The 26,730-nt window shown below is 39.3% G+C and overlaps 1 long non-coding RNA gene across 3 annotated transcripts; it reads right to left on the minus strand.

Moving 5' to 3' along the window:
- Nucleotides 1-5,429: 5,429 nt before the first annotated feature.
- Nucleotides 5,430-26,132, minus strand: LOC143417125 (uncharacterized). 3 transcript variants are annotated; one of them, XR_013097342.1, is made up of 6 exons: nucleotides 25,949-26,132; nucleotides 23,788-23,847; nucleotides 23,505-23,566; nucleotides 6,634-6,828; nucleotides 6,408-6,559; nucleotides 5,430-6,324 (listed from the first exon to the last, which is right to left on the minus strand). It is a non-coding gene; the product is annotated as an uncharacterized LOC143417125 (long non-coding RNA). The 3 variants fall into 3 exon arrangements; XR_013097340.1 differs by lacking the exon at nucleotides 6,634-6,828; XR_013097341.1 differs by having other exon boundaries at nucleotides 6,408-6,828.
- Nucleotides 26,133-26,730: the final 598 nt, after the last annotated feature.

A 26,730-nucleotide genomic window follows, 5' to 3' on the forward strand; every position in this document is an offset into this window, starting at 1 on the left:
CAAAAGAAGAAATGCAGGATAGAATTCGCTGGCATGACTTGTGGTTGTATATGCCAATTAAATTGTCACCAAAAAAGTCTTCCAAATTATTATTTTTTTATTTGTGTGAATCAATATTTACTCAAATACATGCCAGCAGGAATTTGGAGGCAATTGAAATCCTTGCAATTTAAAATAAACACATTTTGTATTACAAAATAAAAGTACTTCTGCAGCTAAGATTTGGAAAGCAATCTTCACCATTTGGTTATTAATATCTCCTCATTGGTATTGCAATGGCAGCTATATAACTCTAGCTTATTAATCACACTGCCAGAAATAATTCACATCGCAAATGAGCCTGTCTAGTTCTGTAATCTCTAGTTCTGTATCTCTGGTAAATAGCTCCCATTGAGATTTGAAACATATGTGCGGCCTTTTTCATGAGGAGTGATAGCATTAAGCACTGTGACAGTAATAAACATGGAGTTATGTTTACCTGTTGTTTTGTAGGACACCAGTAATTGATTTCAAAGACTATGAAGGGAAACGTGTTCATGCCTCTCTGTGAAGTGCTGTGCAATTAATTCAGTCATTAAAGTTGATATGCCAGAGAAAATTCTGACATTCTCCCAGGGTCTTTTTATCTTCTTTGTTAAACTTGAAAAGACAACAACAGCAGTTAGTTTTATTGCACGGTAGGGGCCGATATCTAAGTGCGCTGTCAATGTATTTCATCTTCTAATGGGTGACAAAGACCTAACTCCACTGTTTTTCAGAAAGTAGTGGTTATTGGTAAAATAAATTGTAGTTTTTTCAGGGAAATCTGCTTACCTCACTGATCCTTATGCAAGCAGCAGATTCAGTGTAACAGGAAAACGTCTGTGATCTGCTAATTATGATTTGCACATGTTCAAACAGGTTTCTTGGATGTAATGGGTCATTAGAAAGTGGGTGAGCCATTGAATCAATACTGTCCTGTCTATAAAATTAATGCTTTTAGCCCAAAGGCTCGCTGTGGGATTTTTCCAGCTAATTAACAATAAAGTCGAATTATAATTAATACTACCAGAACTTTTTTTGGCACAACACTGTAAAAGTCAGACTTATGTGTGCTAGCTTGTTTAAGCTAGCTATGAAGTGCTTACCTTTGCTTGTTCTTCACCTCACACAGCAGCATTAGTTTGCCCATCCAGATTGAAAATACACCTAGCTGTCCGTACTTTGAAAGCTTTCATCCTGGCAGCAGTGTAAGGTGATAGATTCTGTACAAGATACATGTAGATGTCACCAAAATGGAGCTCTGGGAGAGATGGGATTTAAATGAAGCTGCCAAGGCACAATATGAATCACAAGTACCCAAAATTCGTGGTTTCTCTTCCTAGCTTTGTTTTTCCACCATGGACAGCTGATCCAAGTAGTCTTGGATCAAGACAGTGGAAAAAAACATCAGTTTTGTCCTGCAGTATTACTGACTGTCCACTAGTGGCCATGGAGCAATGTTTTTCCCAAACGTCAGTCACGTGACTGAAAACTGGATTATGAGCTGCCATAAGTCATACTCAAGTCAGCATCAGTAGACTTGTTAGCATAGCTAGCAGGCTGAAATATTGTAGGAGCTAGTAGTTACAGGATTAACGCTTTAAAACAAGTCAATTTGGTCATGGGCATTGCGTACTGAAGTAAATATTGCCCGTGAAATGTCTAGTTTGGTCTGTTTTTGAGACATGCATAAAGGAGTGGAAAGCAGGATTAAATCTGTAATTTTCGACAAAGTTTTTTGCAGTGGCTGAAATTTAGATGCAAAAAAAAAAACCCCTGAAGAAGTATACTTTAAGTCACTAAGCTTATGCTTATTGATGAAAATTATTGTGTTTTAAGCACAGTTTGGTTTGTGTTTTTTATTAGATTTTCCATATCTGCCAGAGCAGGCTCGAGCACATGAGTTTAATCCTCTGCATTGTTATTATTACATTTCTTCTATCAAATGAAAAGCAAACAGTAAACACTGTACAGTCAATACTATGCCCGTTAAACATTAAAGTTGAATCTGAAGAATTATAATACTATAACAAGATTTTCTTACATTACAAGCATCTTACATTAAACTCTTTATTATTTTTCCTCAGAATCATTACTTAAGTTTCTGGCATCAGCAGCAAATAGAAGAATAAAGTTCATAATTCTAATTTTAATTGATTTTGCTGTATATGCATTGCATCTTGTTACATGATATGCCATGTTTTTTTTCCTTATTTGATTCAACCAACAGAAAAAAATCACTCTAACTTATATTATTATTATTTATTTATTTTTCACTATTTATAACATAATGGTGATGTAATCTGGTTGAAGGGAGGGTAGTCTGGGTGTCCAGGACCCAGTTAACCAGCAGAAAATGGATGGATGGACTTCAATGATATAAAAAGGTTTCTCCAAAAATATCAAACTCTAACCAGTATCACTGGCAGCAAGTATTTAATATGTATATAATATTCTCATCAGTAATATTGAGAATTCTATGAAGGTCAGGTGACATGTTAATTTCACTTATATTTTCCGTCTAAAAATGGAATCCCAGTAGTTATCGCTTTATTCCAAAATTAAATGAATGTCTACGAGGAACCGTTAGATGCCAGGAGTGAATTTTTTTGATTTCTTAGAAGCAGTTCAACTTCCTTTAGTAAAGACTTCACTTCATAGTACAGTGTCTACTTGTTGTCTCTTTGTATCAGTGAGATGAGAGCATTCCTACCCTTTGCCACCATCATTTCTAATTTCCATCAGCTTCCCCAAACTGTAAACACTCCCTCACCTCTTGTCCGCATCTGTGATCTCTAACCCTGTTGGCCTATGGGAGCTGCAGTTCTACTGATGTGCCCATGCCCCAGTCACCTCCCTTGTGCTTTCTGGCTGAGTGGAGGCAGTCTCAGATGGCTTCCTTGGGTGACTGAGTCTGACCAGGCCTAGGTCACTTGCTTGGGGATGGCTCATTCGCCAACACTCTAGAGGGAAAACTGAGCTGACTGTTGGCCATTTACTCAGCACATTTATCAGCTGATCGTGGGCAGCTTGTCAGCTGCAATGCAGGACGAAATCATATTGTCAAGAAATACATCTATGCATCAAGAATAGATCTAACTTTAAGTACGTGCCAAATATGTTTGAAATCTAAGGTTTTAGGTGATTGTTGGATCTCAAAAAATTACAATTGTGTATTTTTTCTCAGTTGAAAACTTCAGACTAGTCTTAAGTTAGTTATGTAGTCTGGTGCTGATTTCAGCTACAGGTAGGAACACTGTCATTATAAGACAGTAATACGATGATGCTTTCCAGAAACTGTAGTTTGGATAAAATAAGTTGCACTTCACACGTGGTTCCCGAGGAGGAAATAATAGGTTTTGAAAATGCACTGGATGTTCTTTTGTTTTCTGTTCTTACAATTATGTAATTTAAATTAATTTTCTTTTTCTTTTACAAAACACCATCTTCAACTTTTTTTTTCTCAGAAGAAATTAAAGTTGTTGATTTTATTTATTTATATATTTTTTAATGACCTGACCTGCACAGAGATTATGTGAAATTCAGCTAAGAATTTCAGGAGTCCTGCACAGCACAGTTTGCCTGTGGGTTTTTCTTTTTTCAAACAATTGGCAAGGTTTTGTTTTAATTTCATAAGTCTTTGCCGTGGCATCCTGCCGTCAAGTAAACAACAATCCTGCATGCTTTTCTGTAGCTTCAGTTCTTGGCAGTTCCCACCCTATTTCACTCATTGCATCAGTGCAATTACGCCACAGCCACTGTTTGAGGTTAGAGAGAGTTCATTGCTCTCTAGCTTGGCCTCTGGGTCCCTAAAGGACATTGATTCCTCTGACCTATGTGTGGCTGCTCTTCCTCCAACAAAGGTTCATGAGGCTACTTGCGGCATGCTTCAATGAGCAACTAATTTCCCAAGGCTCAGTACACAGGATTATTAGCGGTGAGGCTAAAAACTAGCTGCCACAAGATTCTGCATTGGTGAGACCCAAAGCCAGGCTGGAGGGAAAGCAAGAGAGGTCTGATATGCTAAAAGCATGCAGCAGCAGGGACTGCATAAAAAAAGATTTTCTTTCATCCCTTCCTAAAACTGTTTTCATCTAAAGGGGTCATTTTGTGTGCCAGCTGTAGTCATCAGCAAAAGAAAAGGAAATTTAAACATGCAGTTCACATAGCAAAATACTCTAATTTGAAAAAACTTTTCTTGCTCAGTTTAGTTAGTTTTGGTGCTTTAACCCTTTAAGACCTACCATAGAACCAAGTCCGCCAGCGCTTATCTTTATATTTTTACATGCTGTAGTGCCATTTTTGGGAGCATTTCAAGTTGCTATACATCAATACAACCGTTATAGCCCAAATTTTAAAAACATGTATGCATTAAGTCCAAAGAAACTACATAAATTGCAAAAAAAAAAAAAAAAATCGTTTTTGTTTTGTTTTTTTACATATATTTCTAGTTAGAGAAATTTAAGAGGTTGATTGCTCAAAACTGTAAATACAAAAAAGTTGCACAAAATAGTTTCCAATCACAGGAAATTTATTTTGAGTGTCTTCATAGTTATATTTTTGAGATACACCAATTTTTATATACTGCAGGAAAAACGAAAATAAATATCATAATGCAAATTTGCAAAAAAAACAGCATGTGCATCAAAATAAACTATTTCCAGCAGTGCAATTTGAGTTCTAAGCATGCCAGAAACTATACAGAAAAGCATAAAGCCAAATATGACTTTTAAAAACACCAGTATAGGCTTATAAGGCCCTGAAGGTGAAAAAAAAACAACTACATTTTCCTCGAAAATGATGTCACTTCCGGTTTCGGCCAGGTAATGGCGGACATACGATAGTTCGCGCTGACATCCATTCCAACCTAGGAAGCGTTATGAACAGCTGATCGGATCGCCAAAGCGTGTTTCTGGAATATAATGTTTGTGTTGCTGCAAGTGCTTTTTATGCAGTTTTTGCAAAGCTATATGTGGAAGGAAACCGTGACCTAGGACAAGCTGATGGCATAAGATGTAAGTACAACTCCTCCGGTTTCATATGCAAAAAAAATTCTTGTGCTAGCTTACGTGGTTCCAGTTCTACAGAGATTTAAAAATAGTTACGCAAAACGGAGCGTGCCCGCTCCGACCGGTTTTAACGGGTTAAATGAAGTATCTAGTGAAAACTAGCTACACAGGAAATTCAAACATAAAAGCTTAAAAATGGTCCAAAATATGGCTTAAATCCCATCAAATTACATGTAAAGTGAATACATCATATTGCAGTACAGTGTTCCACCTTTTTAACAGGTCTCTTGCAGAAAGCAGGTTCAACAAACTACAACTTAGGGCCATGGTGGGGTTGGCCTGCGCTCCAGCTGGCTCAGGGCAAGATGCAGAGCATACGCTGGAAAGGTCACTGGTCCATCACAGGCTTATAGCCACACCTACTGCTAATTAAAAATCACAACTTAATGAGGGAGCAAGAATCTAGGATGCCCATGAAAGCACACAGAAACATTCAATCTCCACACAGAAGTTTCAGGGCGGAGCCAAGAACCAAGTTTAAATCGTTTTATATTTTAATACAAGGAATTAGGCAACAGCTGTGAGGTTAAGAGGAGGATGCAGAAGATCTTTCTAGGTCAGAGGAGAGGAGTTCTGAGGGAAAGGAGACAGAAATGAGAACTGATGTTGTGCGCTTACTTGGATTACAGGAGGAGGTTTTCTGGAGGGGCGAGTCCACTGGTTTATTTCCTGAGGAAATGACCATTGGAGAGTGAGCAGGTGAGGAGCAGGAGGAGAGTCATACAGAAGAGGTTTCAGGGGAACGGACCAGCTCACAGAGAAAGGCTGGTAAGTGATTACTTTTGAACCAGCAGGGATACATTAGGACCAAGGAGGAAAGCACGTCAGCACAGTAAGTAAGAGCGTTACCAAGGAGCCAAGGGAGCTCCTGTTTGCCACAGTTAAGAGGTAGACTGACTGGTGATGACTGGATGCAGAAGCTAAAGAAGGCTGCTCGCCCTTCTCTCCACCTTTTCCTGAATCACTTCACCTCTCTGTTGACCTCTGGACTTCTCGTATCTCCCACATTCTTTCCCCCCTCTGCACCTCACTCTTTTCATCCTCCACCCTCCTTTTAACAAAGTTAACAAAGGGTTTAACAAAGTTTTATTAACTAGCACAAGGATGATGTTTACAATGGCACTTGACTTAAGGATTGACACATGGGGCATGGGGGTCTTGGCTAGGAGAGAGGGATAAAGCAAGGGGACAGGTCCAAGAAAGCAACGGCAGCTGGCTGGTGATTAGGTACGCACTGGAAGAGAGGAGAGCTGTGTTAAAGCGGTAGCCAATGAGGAGCTTTGGAGAGGGTGGAAGCTATGGAAATCTTCGTCTTACTGTGCAGGCGGGAGATGGAAACGTTGAAGGAGAGGTGGTGCGGTCCGGGTGGGTTTGGTGGTGTGTGTCAGCTGTGCTGAGCGGTGAAGGTCAGGCGGGTTAACCAGATTTCCAGGATAAGTTATTCAGTGTGATGGAATTCCCAGGAGAAACTAGAACACAAGATTGCAAGGTTAGTAAAGCACTTGAGAATCATAGACATGAAGCGTGAGGCCTGGTTACCAACGTAGGATTGTTGACGAACTGGCGAGGAAGCAATGTCCACAAGCAGCTTAAATCTCCAACCTAATTGCCTCAATCAGCTCCAGGTGAGGGGGGCTGTAGGTCCCTGCCCATGGGTGGATACCAGGGAGGTCCAGACCTTCAGCGGAATTTTACAGCCACACACTCAGACCATGGCATCACATTTCTCCACGTTTCTCTTAATAAACAAAAAATAAAACAGCATCAAATTCTGCCTCAGCACTGCTGTTGTTGAACGCACTCTAGAGGTTATGATATGAAAAAGTGAACCTCTGAACTTTACTATCACCGTTAAACATTTTCACTTTCTAGACAACTGACTGCTCGATGTTGAAACATCCACAGGATCGCAGACGTTTTTTTGTGAAAAGCCATAAAGAAATCAGTAGCATCCTGCTGCATATCTTGATGTGAAGCTGTCTCCAGATGTGATGCATAGTCGAGCTGGGTTTACCTCCAGACCATCTGCTGAGTGCTGGGAGTTCTTCTCATGAGTATTTTGTTAGAAATTCTCTGCAACTGAAGACTGAAGGTACAATATTAAAAATTATCTCATCCAAAAACATACTGGAGCAATTTAAAGGGAAATAAGCAGTCTTTCCAATAGGATAAGGTGTTACAACAAAGTAATAATAAAAAAAACACAAATTTCCTTACTGTGCTAAGTTTAGATGGTGGCTTAAGGTGATTGTGTGAATGAATGAAAATGAATGCAATGAACAGTTACAATGATGTGTTGCACCTCTCAGTGATCAAGCAGACGTGAGCCACCCTACATTCTTATAAAGTCACCACATGTTACAACTAGTCAACACACGTTATGCTAATGTGATCATAATTGAGCTAATTATTGCTTGATTTAGCATAATATTTGTGCTTACTGTTTGTCAGTTGTTCAGGTAATTGTTCCCACACACAAGATGTAGCTGCAGTTACCTTTACAAAAAAAATTCTGACAGTAATCCCAATTAAATAAATAAATGCTCTTTTTTTTGTGGCAGACATTTTGACTTCTCTGAAAGGGAAGCAAAATGGGACAGCAGAAATGTTTACACGTGATATGATTTAATACAATCTGGTGTTTACACGCACTCAGACGTCCAATCAGAAAAGTGTGATCCATGTAAACGAGATTAATACGTGAAGCCGATCTATTATCTTGTTTGATCAGCAACCTGAGCGCGGATATTTATTGTCTTGCTCTTAATTCTTTGAGAGTTTGTTTAATACAGACTCTACACCTGGGACCAGTTCAGCTTGGAAGCTTTACCTCCCCGTGATTGAGTTTATACAGAGATTTTTTATTTAGTTTGAGTTTTTAAACCGATTATGCTCGGATTAGTAGGCGCCATGTAAAATGTGGCAGTGTTCCTCTCTGCGTAGTATCTTACATGTCAAACCCATTGCATCTGTTCCAGCTACCCAATTCACTCACCTGATCATCCTCCTCAGTGTGTATATGCTATATCAAGCTCTTAACTTTACTTTAATATTATGTCTGTGTTGCTTTGGGATATGGCTTTCCAGCATGGTAAAGGTAAATGGACTCATTCCCATACAGTGCTCCCTCGCTATAACGCAGTTCACCTTTCGCGTCCTCGCATGCTTTTTTTTTTTTTAAATGCGTATTGTGTTCTGCATCCTGATTGGCTGTAGACCATTGTCAATCAATCTCGTGCCATGTCTCCTGTACAGTACAGAATGCGTTCAGCTTTTCAAATTTACATAAATCTTTGAGCAGTGTGACTCTGAAGAGCTGTACTCTATGTTTTCTCCCTAACAAACACAACATCTCGATGAAACACTTTGCACCGTCAAAGGCAAAATGTTTGCCTTTGGTTTCTTTCTGTAATACTGGACTTATTTTTCTGCGAAGGTTTGAACGTTGTGAGTGTTTAAAGAGAGAAATGTTTGAAAATGTTCGTGCCTGTCTGAGAAAACTGTATTAAGTGTGTAGTGAGGGATCTTACAGCCTTAAAACAGCTATAATAATTGTAAAAAAAAAAACTACCACGATAAACAAGGGACCACTGTATAGTGCTTTTCTACTCTCTCAGAGTACTCAAAGCACTCTATACAACATGCCACATTCACCCCAGCACTGTCTTCTATGCATTTAAGTGCTTGCTAACTACCACACGTTCATGCTCTGATGGATGCATCGGAGAGCAACTTGAAGTTAATATCTTGCCGAAGGATGTTTGGCATGCAGACTATGGGGAGCCAGGGATCGACCCACCAACCTTCCGATCAGTAGATGACCTGCTCTACTTCCTGAGCTACAGCCACCCCTGTTACTTTTCTGAGTTTTCTGGACCCTTTGCCCTGTACAGTATTTTGATTAATGTTCAACTCAAACGCAGATATGAATATGAGTCTTTCTATGCCACATAAGTATCTTCTTTACAGCAGGTGTTACACGGTATTGACTCATCCATCCTCATAACTAAATTCAGATGTTCTTATCATTTCCATAGCCACGTTTGACTAAAATTAAGCACGTAGGCTGCCAACTTTTTAAAATAAATACTATGAAAAGAGAAGCTTCCTCTGGGTGATCCCTTATTTGCAGTCGGTTGTCACAGTGGATGAATTACACTGGATGACCTTCCTGACACAGCCTTCCCACAAATTTGGGTTTCCTTCCGGTCTCAAAGCAAGGATTTTTTGCATGTTAAGTAAATATGTTAGCCACTATGGAGCTACATAATAGATATTATGTAAATAATCCAGTGAAATGTGTTTCTAGTTTAAGACATGCCAGTGACATTAGATAGACATAGTTTCAGGGTCTGAAAAGAGAAGCGAACATCGACGCGCTTTAAACGTCTAGCAGGGTGTGACTCTTTGTTACTAAAAAGAAGTTGTTGTGTGGCTGAATGGTGAAATGGCTTCCTGGTAACTTATCTGTTACCTGTTATTAGTCTCTGGCTCTCTTCCACAGCATGTCTTTTATCCTGTCTAACTTCTCTCTCCCCAAATGATCACAGCAGATGGCCCCGCCCCTCCCTGAGCCTGGTTCTGCCGGAGGTCTCTTCCTGTTAAAAGGGAGTTTTTCCTTCCCACTGTCGCCAAAGTGCTTGCTCATAGGTGGTCATATGATTGTTGGGTTTTTCTCTGTGTGTATTATCCCATATGGAAAAGAAATAGAAAAAACTTATAAAAGACTTGCATCAGATGTGGCCTACTTCATATCGTGAATCATATAAGGCTTATATGATTTACTCATGAAAGTGGCCACTTTCATATATTGTTTTAGTAAGTATCCAAAACATACAAGTTTCATTTATATGATTTTTCTAGGGATCTTATATCTGTTTTCATTCTTGTATGCTTCACACAAGACAGATACAAACTTTTATATATATATTTTCCATATGGGATTGTAGGGTCTACCTTACAATATAAAGTGCCTTGAGGGGACTGTTGTGATTTGGCGCTGTACAAATAAAATTGAATTGAAAACCACAGTAAAAATTTCCCTGAGAACTTTATGGTATTATTTAAAAATACCACAATCAGACGCTATGGGGTCCTTAACAAATGTTCCCATGTGGCAGATTAAACCTGTTTCACTAATGACAGTGTCTTTCTTTTCTTTTCTTTTCTTTTCTTTTATAATATTTTAGCTAAAATTTGAAAATTGGGGCGAAAATAGGTTAATGATGATTGGTGGTCATAGTTGTGAAACTCCCATTAGAAGTCAAATCTTTTCACATTTCAAATATAAACGTGCTTTTTGCCAACATTATCTAAAATGTTTCAAGTCCCAACAACCTCCATATTACAAACAACTAAGCAGCAACAACTAAAGTGTGCTTTGTGGCACAAGTGCTATTTATCTAATCAAAATATCACAGTAGAAAAAGGTTATCTGTATCAAATTACCTGTTAGTGGATTTCATCTGTAACTGAACCCTCTGTGATATTCATCAAGCCCAAAAGCTCTGCAGTTACTGTCTTTCCCTTGGAAATGTGACACAGTGGATGGACGCCGCTTTCAAATAAATAACCTATATGCAATCGCCCTGAAACCTTGACCATGACCAGACCCCAACCTCAAGTTGAGATGGGGGTCTGATCAGGGTACGACTGTATGACAAGCAGTAACCTCAGCTCCAGCCTGGCTTCTGTGTCTCTCTCAGCCCATTCAGTTATGAGGCCAGATGCCAGAGGCCAGCATAAATCTCATATACAGCAGCAGCTATCAGTTAGTCCATAGGGGCGGCTAGCACTCAGTTAGGGTACAGATAGTTGCGACTGCGACCTTATTTTGCCGCTGCTCTCAGCTAGATCATGTGGCAGAATAATCACAGCAATAATACTCTCTGGCTCTTTTTCAGCACAGGAGCTCTGAGGAAGGAAATTAAAGAAACAACAAGGAATGAGGCTCCGGATCTCAAATCATTTTTTTAAAAACCCCACATGCCGCTGAGAGAGGACATCCAAGGCAATAAGGCTCCCAGCTTGCTGAGGGAATTGTTTTGCCAAAAATATTTGTTGTTTTCAATAATGTGGTTGTTTGTATTGCACAGAGAACAGAGGAGGGGAGAGGAGGAGGGAGCGATTGTGGTTCACATATAATCTCTTTGTAGTGACCTAAATTCACCAAAGATGTCTTATTCTCTTACCCAGGGGAAATAATGAGGAAAGAGTATGATTAGCATGATTAGTCTGCCTGTGTAATCCTGCTATTTGCATGTTAGCATACTGTATGAATGCCCTTTTCTCTCTGTCCTATTTCTATGGCTGATTCTACAGCCTGTGTCTGTATTTAAAACTTTGCATGTTGGCTTAACACTGCAGCCTTGGGGTTACCAGTGGACCCACTTAAGGAAGGTAGATCCCATGAGACTTAATTGCCTTAAAAGCCTTCATTCTGGTTCTGACAAGCCAACTTGAACTTTTGCTAATCCCTTGGAAAGATGCCTGATCCTGGGAACAGTGGCCAAAAGAGCAGCCCTTGTCCCTGGTGCTTTGAACAGGTGCCCTGAGACGTCTTTACTGGCCCCAGAAACACAACCCTCAATCCTCAATCATCCTGAGGATGAGCCAGGAAAATGCCTTTCCAAAGAGGGCCTCTATCCTGGTGAGCCACCGGTATCTACTCATGGAGGCAACAGCTAAGCATCAGCAGTTTCACAAAGCCAGAGCAAGGAGCGGACAGGGAATGGGACTGGACTACCACCACTGGTCAAAATAAAATGATCGCATATTCAGAGGAACACATCCAACCACCTTCCTTCTACTGCTCTAACCTTTACTTATTTAAGGCCAGCATTCATCTCGGGCATATTGCTGTTTGCAGGAAGTGGTGTTTCATGTGTACTAAAGTGTGCACCTGTATGCGTGCATCATTGTGAGTGAGTGAAGAATCCTTTTCATCCCACCTCTGCAACCAATCTTGGAGTCCCGCCACCGCCTCTGCCACCATCACCCTCTCTCTAGACTCCTTTCTTCCACTTACAGTGGCTGCCTTGAAAGCCCCATCACTCTTCAGGCGATTGTTCGTTCTAATGCGAACACGGGGCAAGCAGTATGGCCATGCTTCTTTATTTGGAGGCACTGCAGTGAGAGTGAATGGCAGAGTGTAGCTATACGTGATAAACAGAGCAGTAGGAGAGTGGCAATTACAAGCAATTAATAACACAATAATGTCAGATTTCATTGTTTTTGTTTTCATGTCTTTGACATTTCCTTTTCATACAGCAAGTTTACATTGGAGAAAAGTGTCTAGGGCTCTGCTGAGAAAGTTTAATCCTCCTTAATAAAAGCATACATAAACATTAAATCCTGGTTAAATCAATAACACCATGTGTAGTGTAGTAGGTCAAGGTGGGGGTGTTCCTCACAAACAGTGAAGGCATGAGTTTGATAGTGAGAGTAATAGAAAGAAGTAACAAGTTATAACAGCTATACACCTGAATGAACTTGACTGGATGCTACTAGCTTTTCAGGTATGAATCAGACAGTTATTGGAAACATACTGCAAAGAGTTGATTTCAATCAGCCTGTGCAAGTACGACACTGGCAACCTAACATTATGGTTCAAGACTGTTTATGACTAGTATTTGTTGTTACTGGAGATAAACAAGCCAGATATGTCCATACATGTAAACACAACTTTTCTTGACCTTGAAATAACTGTTTTGGGTTTTTTTACTAGGCTTAAGATTTCTTCATTTTTAAAAATAGAATCTTGCACAGTATCCAGTGTGTGAGGCTATTCTGTGGCTCCATGTTAAAGCAAAAGCATTCATCATCCAACACCTTGTCTACCCAGGAAACGTTGCTTGAGCAGCACATTAGCCGAGCAGCAGCAGAAGCAGCTGCTTCAGCACACACATGTGTGTCTACACAGCTCCGGCTCTTCTCTTCTTTGTTTGCTGGATACAGATGCCTAGGATGGCGTTTTCCACAAAAGTGACAAACAAATGGATGACGGGGGTGGTTTTGGATAACGCATACTGCACACCATGATGGAGGAAAGTGTACTCTACTGGATCATTATCATTTCTAATTAGCATAATAAGTAGTTATGCAAAGCTGTTATGGGAAACCTGTCGAAGAAAGGTTAGTTCTTTCACCACTGAGAGGGAGTCAGACAGGTGAAGGTGCTCACACACACACAGACACACATGCATGTACTTCATCGGCTCAAGTACAGTGGTTCGCTAAGTCAACAATCAACTCATACAGTCATTGTCAAAACTCTTCAATGAAAAAACTTCAGGTTAGGGACACACGGTTTTTTCTCATTTGGTGTGCATCTCTTGTTTTCATGAGTAGTAGATTATATATACAGTTGTTTTCACAAATGCCTGTAGGTCTGATCTTTTCAAGCTAAATGTAAGAGTGCACACATCACACACACTGGTATTTAACTCCCTAGGGGGGAAAAAGTTTCGGTGGTGCTGGATTGCTGTAATGTGTGAAGACCGCTGCTAATAGTGTGATGCATTCAACATCACACTGGGTGTCTAGTGAGACACAAACACACAGAGTAGGTAGAGTAGTGTGAAAGTCTCTGCTGTATCTCTGCTTTACATGAGAAACAAATACTTCCACTACTAAAATGCTGCAAATCAAATTTGATTGGATTTTGAACCACAATTGCCATTAAATCGTTTAAAATAATTGTTTTATTGTTAAAAACCTTTTTGGGAAGTTTGGTTGGGAACGTGTATGTTTTGCAGCAGTCCAGCTTTTAATTTTTGAATTGTCATTTCAAATGTGTCCAGTAATGATGTGGCATATCTGACACACAAATGGCACTTTCAGTCAATGTGTTGAAGTATCCCTGGGCCATCAGTGTGTTTGTTTGTGTTTGTGGGATTTGATTCCTTACCGATTCTCAATGGCTCCGCTTTGACAGTCACCACCATCATATCAGCATATCAAAGACTTTGCATTTGTGCAGATTAATTGCATGCTGTGTGATCAAATGTTTGTCCATGTTGGAGGTATTTCCCTTCTTTGTTGTGATCAGTGTTGTGGTCATTACCCAAAAAAGGAATTATTACACATATTGCTTTTGTTAAAAAAACAAAACAAAACAGTATATTACTTAATTACTTCCAGGAAAAAGTAATTGATTATATTAAGATATTTACATCTTAATGTAAACTAGCTGAAACACACTGTCTCATAATTACCATTTAACCAATATAAACTGAGGCACACAAACCAACAAAAACTGAGATTTAAATGAGGAAAAAAATATAATCTTTCTCTTAGTATTGAGGTATGAAAACAAAAGCAACAACAGGGTCTGGCTGCTGGGCTGGGGTAGGCATTCACTCACCTTTAACATCACCCAGGGTTCTTAGCTAGCATGCTGTCTGTGCAGATGCTTGCAAAGAACCGAAATTGTGTTAGCAACACAATGCAGCCATTTATGTCCTGAATGTAGCTTCCACTTTATCATTGCCCTGTCATCCAATTGTGCAAAAAAATAAAAGTAATGTCCATATCCACATTTTGGACTGAAATCAACTGATTGTCGCACAAGTCCAAGAACTGATAAGTGGAATCACTAGACAAGCAGACTAACGATTCCACGGACGCGGTTCTTGCTTTAAATGTTCAAACTAAGTAAGATTCTGTGTAAACCAGTCAGTTTACATTTTAGAAGTTAGGCTGAATTAGGCTACGGTCACACTGCAGGTCTTAATGCTCAATTCTGATTTTTTGATCAGATCCGATTTTTTTGTCTGCCTGTTCACACTACAAATAAAATGCGACAGCAAACGTGCTCTAGTGTGAACCCTCAAAGCGGCCCGCATGCACAAAAGAAGATGTCACACACAACACGCTCTGTTTAGACCCAGAGCAAACAATATTGTTTGACTGATGGCCCTTAATATAAAGACTTCGGACTTTACGTTTCCCAATTTTTGCTTTAAGTTATTAGGCTATTTACATAATAATGTAAATAACCTTATTGCTGTTTTAGAGAGGAGCGGTGCTTCAAAGGATAGCTGCAGATTTCTGTCAGAATCTGAAGATTATACAGTACAAATAAAATGTTAACGTTTCTCCAACGTTGTCTTCCCAGCAGTTTCACCGGATGGCCAGGAAGCGTTCGCGATGTCTTCTCGGACGCTTCTCTGGCGCTGATAATTGGCGTCTGTCTTGTGTCGGTGACGTAAAAGACGGATTTAATGCGACTTGACCATTCACACAGCAGTCGCTTTCTAAAACATCGGCTATGTATCGGATTCAGTACCAAATACGAAAGTGACCCAGATCGGATTTGAAAATATCAGATTTGCGCCGTTCACACTGTCATACCATGATCGGATATGGGTCGCATAGGGTCAAAAAAATCGGATTTGATGCGCTTTGGCCTGCAGTGTGAACGTAGCCTTAGAAATTAGACTCTTTAATAGAGTCAGGCAGCACGGTGGCACAGTGGTTAGCACTGTTGCTGCACAGCAAGAAGGTCCTGAGTTCAATTCCACCATCAGGCCGTGGACTTTGCGTGTTCTCCCCGTGTTTGTGTGGGTTACCTCCAGCTTCCTCCCACTCTCCAAAGATATGCAGTGTGTGGGGATAACCCAAATTGCCCATAGGTGTGAATGCGGGAGTCAATGTGAGCGCAAATCTGTCTGTCTCTGTGTGTTAGACTGGTGACCTGTCCAGGTTTTACCCCGCCTCTCGCCCTATGAGAGCTGGGATAGGCTCCAGCGCCCCCCGCGACCCTGAAAAAGAATAAGCGGAAGCGAATGGATGGATCTATATAGAGTCATGTGGAGAGTTCTCTACTACTGCTGATCTGATTTATAATTTTGCCTGATAAGACAGTAAAATTTTTAAATAGAAGTCCTGACTTATCCCTAATCCCAGCTGACTTTAGTCGTGTCTTATGGTGGAATAACAGGGTCAAAGTTACAGCCAGACAAGGTGAAAGCAATTCAAAAATTCACTCCACTAACCTGTTTATTCCACTAAAGCCACAGAGCATGAAATCTATCCTGTTCCCTCATGCCTCTACAGTGAAAATGCAGTCTTTATGGGAGTTATTAGTAAGCCTCCAGACTCTATTTTAAAGCAGAAGGGGGAAAAGGGGAAAAGAAGGAGCACAGGGGAATCCGTGTTGTGATCCAAGTCAAAAGGCATTTTGATCTTTGTTTCAACAACAAAAGACAGAAAAGCTGCTGTTCAACACAGCTTTGGAGAAATGGAAAAGGCTAAATAAAAGCCTTGTACCTCTTAGTGTTAGGCAGGTTGATATTTTTCAGTTTTAATATCATTTCCGCATATTAAATAATACTGAACAACTATATGCAGGTATCCATTGCATGTCACAGCATTATTATTACATTTTCAATGCAAAATGTCTCCAGCAAATAAAGGCACATAGTAAATAATGTATAGACTGTATGGGAGATGTATGCTAAAGGTTAGCACACTTTGAAATGTTCAAATAGCAAGCTGTCTAGTGAATTCTTTTGCTGAAGAGCAAATGTCTTGTAGGTAAGTGGAAAATGATTTGTATGGTGAAAAAAAAGAAAAAGAAAAAAACTTTTATAATTACACAACAAGTCAAGAATGTGCTCCAGGATGTGGGCGCGAATGATTCGTCGCCAGCAACCAAGGAAAGATTCCCTGATCAGAACTTCAGGGGGGCTTCACAACAAGTTGTAAATTGTTCCCTTAATACAGAAACACCAGGTTAAAGTTCACACATCCTACAAAACACACAGGAAGCAGAGTTGCAGAAACAAAGTGATGAACAAAAATAAGCCGCTATCAAAATATTGGAGAGAGGAAAAATTGTGCTGGAAAAACACAGCTCATGAGATAACACAACACCTTATCTGTCAAACATGGCAGTGCTTCTGTTACAGCTTGGGTATGTATGGCTGCCAATGGAACTGGCACTCTGCCATTTATTGATGATTTCACTGCTGACAGAAGAAACAGGATGAATGCAGAGGTGTACAGGAACATTCTGTGTGCTCTCATTCAGACAAATGCATCAAAAATCATTGGGCGGCAAAACCTAAAAAAATACAGTCAAAACAACCTGAGAGCTTTTTGGGGGCAGATTGGCCGATTCAGTCACCTGGTCTCAGCAGAAGTGAGCACTTGCTGAATGCTGGACTTTTTGCTGCCTGGCAAAGAAGATAAAAAGTATCTGCTGCATTGGTCCGAGAGTTCAGACACTTACTGAAGGTTTAGACACACAATCTTATGAAAGAGTTTAGGTCTACTGGATTCTCTCTGTACTGATGTAAATGACAGGTAAGAGTGATATGAGGCAATGTGGTGTCCATTACTGAGGGCTCCACCTCTTTGAGAGGTTTTTCAGTGCCTGTCAATTATCATTTGTTTTTTGGTATCCTCAGTGTTTCACACTGGATAAAAGTCGGTATTTTTCCAGTCGATTATGTTTGGCTTTGGACCTGCTAGCTAAGCAAACCCAATATGACTCCAAAAACAGTGAACAGCTCTGACCTGCCTTCTGCTGTACATATATTTCTCTATTTACTTCTACTTAAAAGAAGAGCCCCATTACACTTAATAGGGTCTTCTCCATCCTGCTATTACCTGCATCTGTTTTCTTTTCTTTGACAACTGTCAGGGAAAAGAAGACATTGCATCTACTAAAAGGTTGTTTTCAAGCATTCATACTGTAATTCCAAAAGTATGGAGACATACAATCTTCCTTAAAATGCACAAATACACACCTGTGGTTGCTCGATATGAATTCTTATTTATTTTCTGGCTGGATAAAAAGTGAAAAAGCTGAATTAAATATCATTTTAGGAACAGAGCGATGGTAATGTTTGGGAAAGTGGATGTGGAACTTTCTCCAGATTTTTTGTGAGCAGTTTTTGACGCTGAGTGTGCGAGTGTCAGACATTCTGTACCTGTAAGCACATTGACTGGCTCTCTAACTTTCTGAATTCCATTTCATGACACAATGACAGATGAAAACTTAACAGCGTCGCCTCCCCATATCTTCCTCCTCTGGCACCATCTCTCCATTTCTTGCTTCGCCTCAAACCAGCTGCAATAAAACTCAAAAAACCCACTTGGCTCAGTTCCCTTACCTCCATCTACGCCTTTCCGAAATGCTCACTAGTACTTAACAGACAATTACAGCACATTTAACAGGTGTATGGGGAAGGCAACTGCCAGAAAGCGCCTCATGGGAAGTGTGAGGCTGAAATTTCACTCACAAAGTAACACAAGAGAAGCCTTAAACAGATGTGCAGGTCACTGGTACAGTTTCAGGCACTGAATTTCAAATTCATATATATGTGTGTATGTATAGAATTGTGCGTGTGTGTATTTCTTCTATTTAAAAACAAGCTTTAGAACTGCTGTTCACAGCTACAAAGTACCAGGTCTATAAGAGAGGTTCAGTGCACCTGTAGTTATCAGTGAGCATTTCAAGTGAGTTGATTTGCTATTCGTGCATCGGCATCTTTTATGAACACTTGATTGCATACAGCCAGTGTATGTATGAGAAATGTCATTTTAATTTTACTGGACAAATGAAATGACATTGGAAAATATAGAGGCGCAGCACACTTTAATACATGGACCATTTTCAGTGTTGCAGTAATTGGAGCGGTGTACGAACAGGGTTTATGGTTTCCTGTAAAGGCAAACTGAGAGAAGTACAGAGAAAACTTTGAATTCTTTTTTCTAATCTGCAGTTATCGAAAGCCACGTTGTCACTAATAACTGGCTTGTGTGAGCATCTCACGTAAAATTAATGATAAAGGGACAAAGGTGTTTTTCAGCATATGGTTACTGGGAAAATTACCCATAATGACGTTTGAAAGCAAATATGTATTTGCAGAAGATGAGACTTTGTTAGTCATATGCAATATATGTATGTAGGTCTAAGTAGTGGATGTATATCACCTTAGATAAAACTGTATGTAAGAACATGTTGCATGTTGTTATGAGCCACGCTCACATGCATAAATACAAACACTTCAGATATCACAGATTATTTTAAGTCTAATTTTCTGAAAATGTCACACCGCTAACAATCAAGAGCTGCACTTAATCCAGGTACAACAAGCCACTGTCCCTGGAGAAATGTAGCATATTCTGAACTGTATCTACATTGTGGTTGTTAAATGTCACTTTGAAATGGGGCTTTTATAAAAAAGCTTTTGCTATTTGGTACCACAACCTGCCATTAACTTGAAGTTTTGAACAAAAGCTGTTATCAGACTCTGTCATATCTACCTAGGAAATATCCAAGCCTGATATTCAAATCATCTGCATCACTTCAGTTATCTAAGGGAATAAGAAAAATATGCAACTGAGCTCAAAAAGGGCCCAGGAATATATTACACATGGTGTATTCTGTGTTTTCAGGGTGAATTTCCCCTTTTTTGATTAGACCACCTGTAATGAAGTCATATTCTATTTAGGTATAAAAATGAGCCTGGATTATTAAGATCCTATCTTTGCTTCATTTCTGGTTTTCAATATTTAAAAAGATGTATTAACTACAGACAGCTGGAGATGAAATGGCTCTAATTATATCCCCTCTTTAATTTTTGTGATCACAAGGTATGTTGGCATAAAAGTAAATATTTTGATGCTCAGGAAATCCTTCACCTACGATAACTGTATAAGAAAGGCTCGTATTATTACTAAAGATCTTTTTCTACCAGGATCTTAAATCCATGTACAAAAAAGCTGTTGGTCTGAGCTGTTGGAATGAGGTGCAATCCAAATTGCACCTCATTCCAATTTAAAATACCTTTAATCCATTTTAATCACACTGTGAGTAAATCATATTAAGAGAAAATGATGCGTATATCCTTATCTCAGAATAAGTGCAGTATCACCTAATTGTAATAGATCTCACATACACAGCGTACAGGAGGGATGAATGTGCAGGACCTGCTCAGGTTTATAAGAAGAGCCACAGACATGATTAAATTAAAGGTGTGTGGCAAACAGGGTGTGAACCCTGATGCGGGGCTTAGCAGACTGACATACCTCAAAATTTGAACTTTAAATACTGGCAAAAAGAAAAGAAAAGAAAACTAAATTAGAACATGGAAACATACAAACTAATTACTAACTGAGCTGACCTAACAGACACGTGACCCCACAAAGCAGGAGAAAAGAACAATACCCAGAAGACGTTGCATACAGTATATAGACAAGAGGTTGATTAAGGTAAGATGATACACATGGGGAACACAGCTGAAGAGAATCATAACTAAACATCTCACCGGCGAGTCAGGAGACTGTAAAACAGGAATTAACACCCACTGAGACTCAAACTAAGACACATTACTGGGGATAAACAGACATGGAGACAAAAGGACAAAACACAGAGATAAAAACATGGAAACAGGACGGGAGAAAAGACAGGGACAGGAGTACAGATGTGTTCATGGGCACAGAGAGACCAGACAGACACGTGGACACCAGAAGTAAACTCAGAGGAAGTAGAAAATACCGTAAATATAAATATCTTATACTTTCAAGATGTTTTCATCATTATTCACTTTATATTTCAAGTTTTAGTAAATAAGACCCGATTCATTTCTGCTCATCATGATGATATAATAAACAGAGGTCATAAAAATAACACTAATATGCTTCTACATCAGAACTTTTTCTTTCTAAAAATTCAAGTGTGAATCATGGAAAACAGACTTTAGGGCATTGGGGGTTTAAGAAATGTTTTGATTTGAATATGAAAATAATGTAAATCATATGCTGTGGCCGTCTTAGAAACTATTAACCCTATGAAGCACATGGGGATGGTTTTGAATCTGTGCTTTACAGCAGTCTCTTGAAAAATATCTATCTATCCGCATACATTAATATGTGTGTGTATGTATATGTATATATATCTTATATTTATATTATATTTTTTTCTTAACAACACTTTCCATGAAACATCCAAAACCCATCCATGCATCCCTATTCTAAGTCAAAATGGAGCCACACTCCATCCATCAGTGGCACTCATGCATTCAGTAAATCCACACTGTTTAACACTCAGCTTCCACTATAAATGGGTTTTCATAGGATACGGCGGCAAAACTGCACAAATTAGAAGTTACTTCATCACTTTGATTTAGGCCAGCCCTGCTGCAGATAGAAGAGTCATTTGGAGGAAAAAAGACACTCATTTCTGTCCTAGAAAGTCACAGGGAGCATTGAGCCTTCCCTTATTTAATGGTTCAATAGCGATACCTACTCCCTCCTGTTTGAGAGCATTGTTTCCCTATGGTTATTGCGCCATCATTTATCCCTGCAGATGCCTGGCTGACATAAATGCATACTTCCCATGCCAACCAAGCAAATTAAACTGAATTGAAGGTGGAGAGAGAAAGAATGGGAGATTAAGTGAGAAATGGCCCGGAGAAAAAAAAAGAAAGAAAGTGAGACGGGGAGAAAAAGATTGACCGAGAGATTGAAGGAATGACTTGCAATCAGGGACAAAGGAGGCCATCTCAGTTTCTCTTTAAAACCAGACTCATGCATGCAAGTCTGCTTTCCTATACTTTAAAGGCCCATGTGTCATTTATCTGCTATGTATAAGCTCTACATTCACTGTCTGAGTATGAGGTTAGGCCTCACTCCAATCTATACCTAGTAGCAATCAACATAAAGCATGACACAGCAGAGTCAGGGGCAAATAATTACTTGCTACAAGCTGACTGCTTATTGCTGCATCATACAATCCAACAATCTTTAATTTCCTGACACTAAGAACTCCTGCTGAATAGGGTGGGGAGTTAGTGTGACTGTAATAGATGTTACACCTGCATTTATGCAAAGAGATGACAGAATTTAACTAATCGTTGGGGGAAAAAAATCTCAGGAAATGTGGAAATTTACCAAACATGTTGCGATATTTATTTGAGAAGTTTTGATCTTAGCAGAAAATGTGCTAAAATGAACCCTTCAGGATATCTGCTGCGGAGGACTGCAGCTGACATAGATTCAGAAAGTGCATCCCCCATCAGTCACATTAGACAACATGGTTACAAAGTATGCTGTGAACAGGCTTATGTACAGGGACGATTTTAGGATCAGAGCTTTGGGGGTGCTGAGCACCCAGAGAGCTGCCCAGCCAGGCAAGATAAACCTGTCTCTGTCAGTCCCTGCATCCTTAAATGTTGTCCTGAGTTCTCTCTGACTGTCACTTTGGTGCATTTAAACCCCTGTTCCTCCCTGTCCTCATCGTCTGTTGTCTTAGTCTCCGTTATCAGTCATCATAATTTTACCATCTCTGTGCAAGTCTGCAAATTTCTTTATTAAATCATAAGATTCTTAAATTCATCAAGTCTCTCGGTGCCTGGGTCCTCGTCACAAAACACGACATCACTGTTTTGTGCATTTTAACACAATTTAATCTCCACATTTGTGAAAGAAAAGCAAAACACTTTTTTGAAAAGTCTGTAACAAAAACATCAAATCTGATAAAGGTTATTTAAATGCTGCAAAAGAAGAATGGATTGGAATAAAAAAAAAATACATAACCTAACCTTAATTACTGTGGGAGAATAATGAATGATGCTCATAGTGAGTAAAAAGTAAACTGAGTGCATTTTTTGGACAGAGATTCACTTTTAATGTGTATGTATAATATAATACAGACACATAAAAAAACACTCCCAAAACAGAATAAATTATTACAAAATATTAATAAAAGCTATAAAAATGGAGGCAACTTTGCCTGTGGTAGAATTTATACAATGTATGAAAAAATCTTTACTGCAGATACTAATTTTACTAATTTAATAATAATAACTTTGTGTTGTAAGATTTATGACTTTCATGCTTTCATAGTGGTACTTAGGAGAGCTTGACATTTTTATCAGGTGGTACACACTGTAAAAAGTTTGAGAAACACTGAGAAGTGTATGTGTGCTTTTGGAAAACATTTAAAGCTGCTGTACAGAATCTTTGAAACAAGCTTAAAACATTTTTCGAATATAAACAGAGCATCTGCTTCTCTTTACAGCTCCTCACTCCACCAGGGCTGTTTGGCACTTTCTGATTGCACAAATGTGACGTATGTACTGTGGCAGTCATACAGACAAGTGGACGGTCCAAAAGTTGGTCTACCTATTACTGTCTGAGGTTTTAGTAGAGTTGTGGCTGAACCACATAAAAATATATAATTAATTTTAATCTCCCCAATCAATGATAATGTTATGTTGGAATGTTGTTAAAGGGGGTCAAAAATGTTTCAACCCAGTTTGTTTTGCAGATTCTGTAAAGCAGCTTTAATATAGGGAGAACACAACTTCGACACTGTGTGAGTAAAATTAGTTTTTTTTCTCTTTGTCAGTTTAAACAGTTTCTGTTGTGCCTGTCACTGTTTCCTGTCTGTTTTCTTACCTGGTTCTTCCTGACCTTGTACTTTCTCCTCACGTTCCCTCTTTCCTCTCTCCCTCTTTGGACTGACAATCATACACAAATAGATTGTATTCAATTAGATGAAAAATTACATTGATATGAAAAAAATTCTATTAAGATCACTAACAAAAAGTCCTCTCTCAGTGTACTTTCAACCAAAAGGCAAATAACCAAACCACATGAACATCTAATAAAAGATATAAACATTGAAACACTGATCCAACATTATTCTTGATTGACGGATCATTTGATTTTACACTTTTACCTGAATGTGGCTCCTTTTTTTGAAAAAACTTCCTTATATCCATTATGAACCTGGCTGTCTCTGTACACACACACACACACACACACACAACAGGAGTTATAAGGTTAATGGGCATTCAGTCAGTTAGCTAGTTAGTATCCATTTCAAACAGGACAGTGGTAACAACAGTAGGCTGCGGACAATTTTAAGTTTTAGATTTTAAATAGACTGTATACATTTCAATGGAAGCAACGGGAGGGTCAAATGTCGCTGAATTTACTACACAGCAGGACGGATTGTAGGGTAGCAAACATTGTCGGAAAACACATTTTCAACCCAGCAGGTTACCTGGTGTAATGCTTTTCAGCTAAAAATAAACATGGTCTGAATCCTACCTAACTATATAAAGAGTAACTGAAGGTTAAATGCAGTGAATATGTCCTGTTTTAAGCCAGGCACTAACACCTCAGCTCTGCTGCGTCTCAGCCACCATCGCTCTGGCAGCAAGAGCGCTAGAGCCAGAGTAGGGGAGAGGCGAGCTGGAACAAACCATTTTGGGAGGGGGGTTATCTATACTTTTGTTGTTAAAATGTTATGTCTCAAACAAGTACAGTACTGTAAGCTTTTTATATTTTTAGTAGTGTGTCACACAAACAGCAAAGATTGTCAAAAAAAAGGAAGAAATCTTTGGGGGTGCTTTGATTCATTCATCAAAAATGGGCTAAAATCGCCCCTGCTTATGTACTTTCTCTTGTTTCAGTTTCTCCACAAACATTTGATGCTTGTGTTAAGATGTTCAATGTTGGTATTGGTATCTATCTATCTATCTATCTATCTATCTATCTATCTATCTATCTATCTATTAGGGGTGCAACGATACACAAAATTCACGGTTCGGTTCGATACTTTGGTGTCACGGTTCGATATTTTTTCGATACAAAAAATGTTCATGCATTTTTAATTTGTCATTTATTAAAATTATAAATATATATTTTAACTCAAAAGTACAGTTTTTAAATTTAACCCTAACCCTTGTGCGTGTTTTTTATTTTGACAGCGAATGCGCACCTGCGGACCACTTATGTGCCGCCCTGGTTATTTAGCTCATCATGTTGCAGCCACAGAAATTCTTTTGTCCATGAAACCATAAAGCTGCACTTTCTTTTTGCCTTATAGTCTGATTTGTCATAACTTCTCCGTTTTGTGGTAAGCTTTTCTTTGGCTGTCACTTCTTCACCCTGACCTGTCTTATTTGGCTCAGCAGAACTGAAATGCTTTTACACACGCATTCACATAAGCTCAGCGATTCTCTGCGCGATCAACCTCTCACATGTTTAAGCTTGCTGCGGGAGATTTCACTTGTCATGTTTGCATAGTAAGCTAACGATTAATAAGAAGATGTCAGAGGAATTGGTGCACAAATTATCATCACTCACAGATCAGTGCTGTCGTTCTCTATACACAGTTTGCACGATTGCAAAGTGAAAGCAAAAAAACAAGCGCAAATTCAAACGCGACTTCAATATGTCACATATTGACAGTGGCTCACCGATGCCAATGACATAATTACCCAGCTACATTTCTGAAAGAATGCAAAAGCATTGACATATATTTTTCCTACAATAGCCCGACGGGCAGGGAAGAGATAGATTTTGGTAGCCCGACTGAAAAAATCTCTAGCTCCGGGACGTCGGGCTAGCGATATTGCGAGCCCTGTATCTGATTGAGGAATCACTCATCTTTGGAAAAGAGAGTTTATTACAGAGAAATGGCTCTTTCCAAAATAAAAGCTATACTATCCGCTTCTTCTGGGCTATATTCTCAGCAGCATATTAATCCTGTGCTAACAGCTGTCTAAATGACTCGGCTAAAGTTAGTAGCATGCTTGCTTTTTTTTGTCTGCTTCCACTTGTCTTTGCACTAGGATGATGTCGGCGTAAATGTGCAGTCATATTCGTTGTGTTCCCACTAGTGCTTTCAGGTTAATCTCGTTGAAATGACCTTAACGCCACAACACGGCAAATCTCCGTTAACGAGCTACAGCCGATCGCTCCGTGCATGGGGCTAGACGGCCAACACGTTAACGAGCTAACTGCGCTAACACACTAGTTCACACCAATGTAAGTGAGCATTGCATGGCACATCCAACATACTGTTTTACTTTAGTCCATGACTCGCTTACCTTCAGGGTCATACGTCACATGAAAACCAAAATAATTCCAAACGCCAGATCTGAATGAGGTTCAATTTGCCTGTTGCAAGGAGAGCTTAACTTCTGTCTCGCTAGCTTGCCCTGCGCTCTTCCTTCTGACGATGCTGTCTGTGTTGAACGCTCAGTGGATCTGCGCTCGACAGTGCAGCCTAGGCGGAGTAGTCGAACGCAGATTCACTGAGCGCTCAACACAGACAGCATCGTCAGAAGGAAAGTTGATAAAATAAATTACAAATGTTGTATTGTTCGATACATATGCGTACCGAACCAAAAGCACTGTATCGAACGGTTCAATATCGATACGAATATCGTTGCACCCCTACTATCTATCTATCTATCTAATATAAAGTTCTTTGAGGCCACTGTTTTTGTGACTTGGCACTATATAAATAAAATGAAATTGAATTGAATTGAACAAGTCCTTTTACCTCCACTCTCCCTTCATTTGAGCCAAATTTCTTATGATTTGCTGAGCAGGTGATTTGGGCTTCTGTGCTTCCAGTCAGTTGTGTGTTTGAGGAGACCATATTAGGGCCAAGATTAAGAAAAAAACTGCTTTTGGTTTTGGCTGACAAGGATTAATAGCAAAAATGCTGAACACATTGTTTAAAACGTTAAAATATTGAAAATTTCAATAACTGCCACTGGATAAAGCATGTATGACAGAAATAAATTTAAAAAAAAGCATGAATATGAATATTTGCTGTCTTTTCACTTCGTATGAGAATTTCAAATAACGTTTCTCTCTGTTC

The sequence above is a fragment of the Maylandia zebra genome, linkage group LG3 (assembly GCF_041146795.1).
Source record: "Maylandia zebra isolate NMK-2024a linkage group LG3, Mzebra_GT3a, whole genome shotgun sequence".
Lineage (NCBI taxonomy): Eukaryota > Metazoa > Chordata > Actinopteri > Cichliformes > Cichlidae > Maylandia > Maylandia zebra.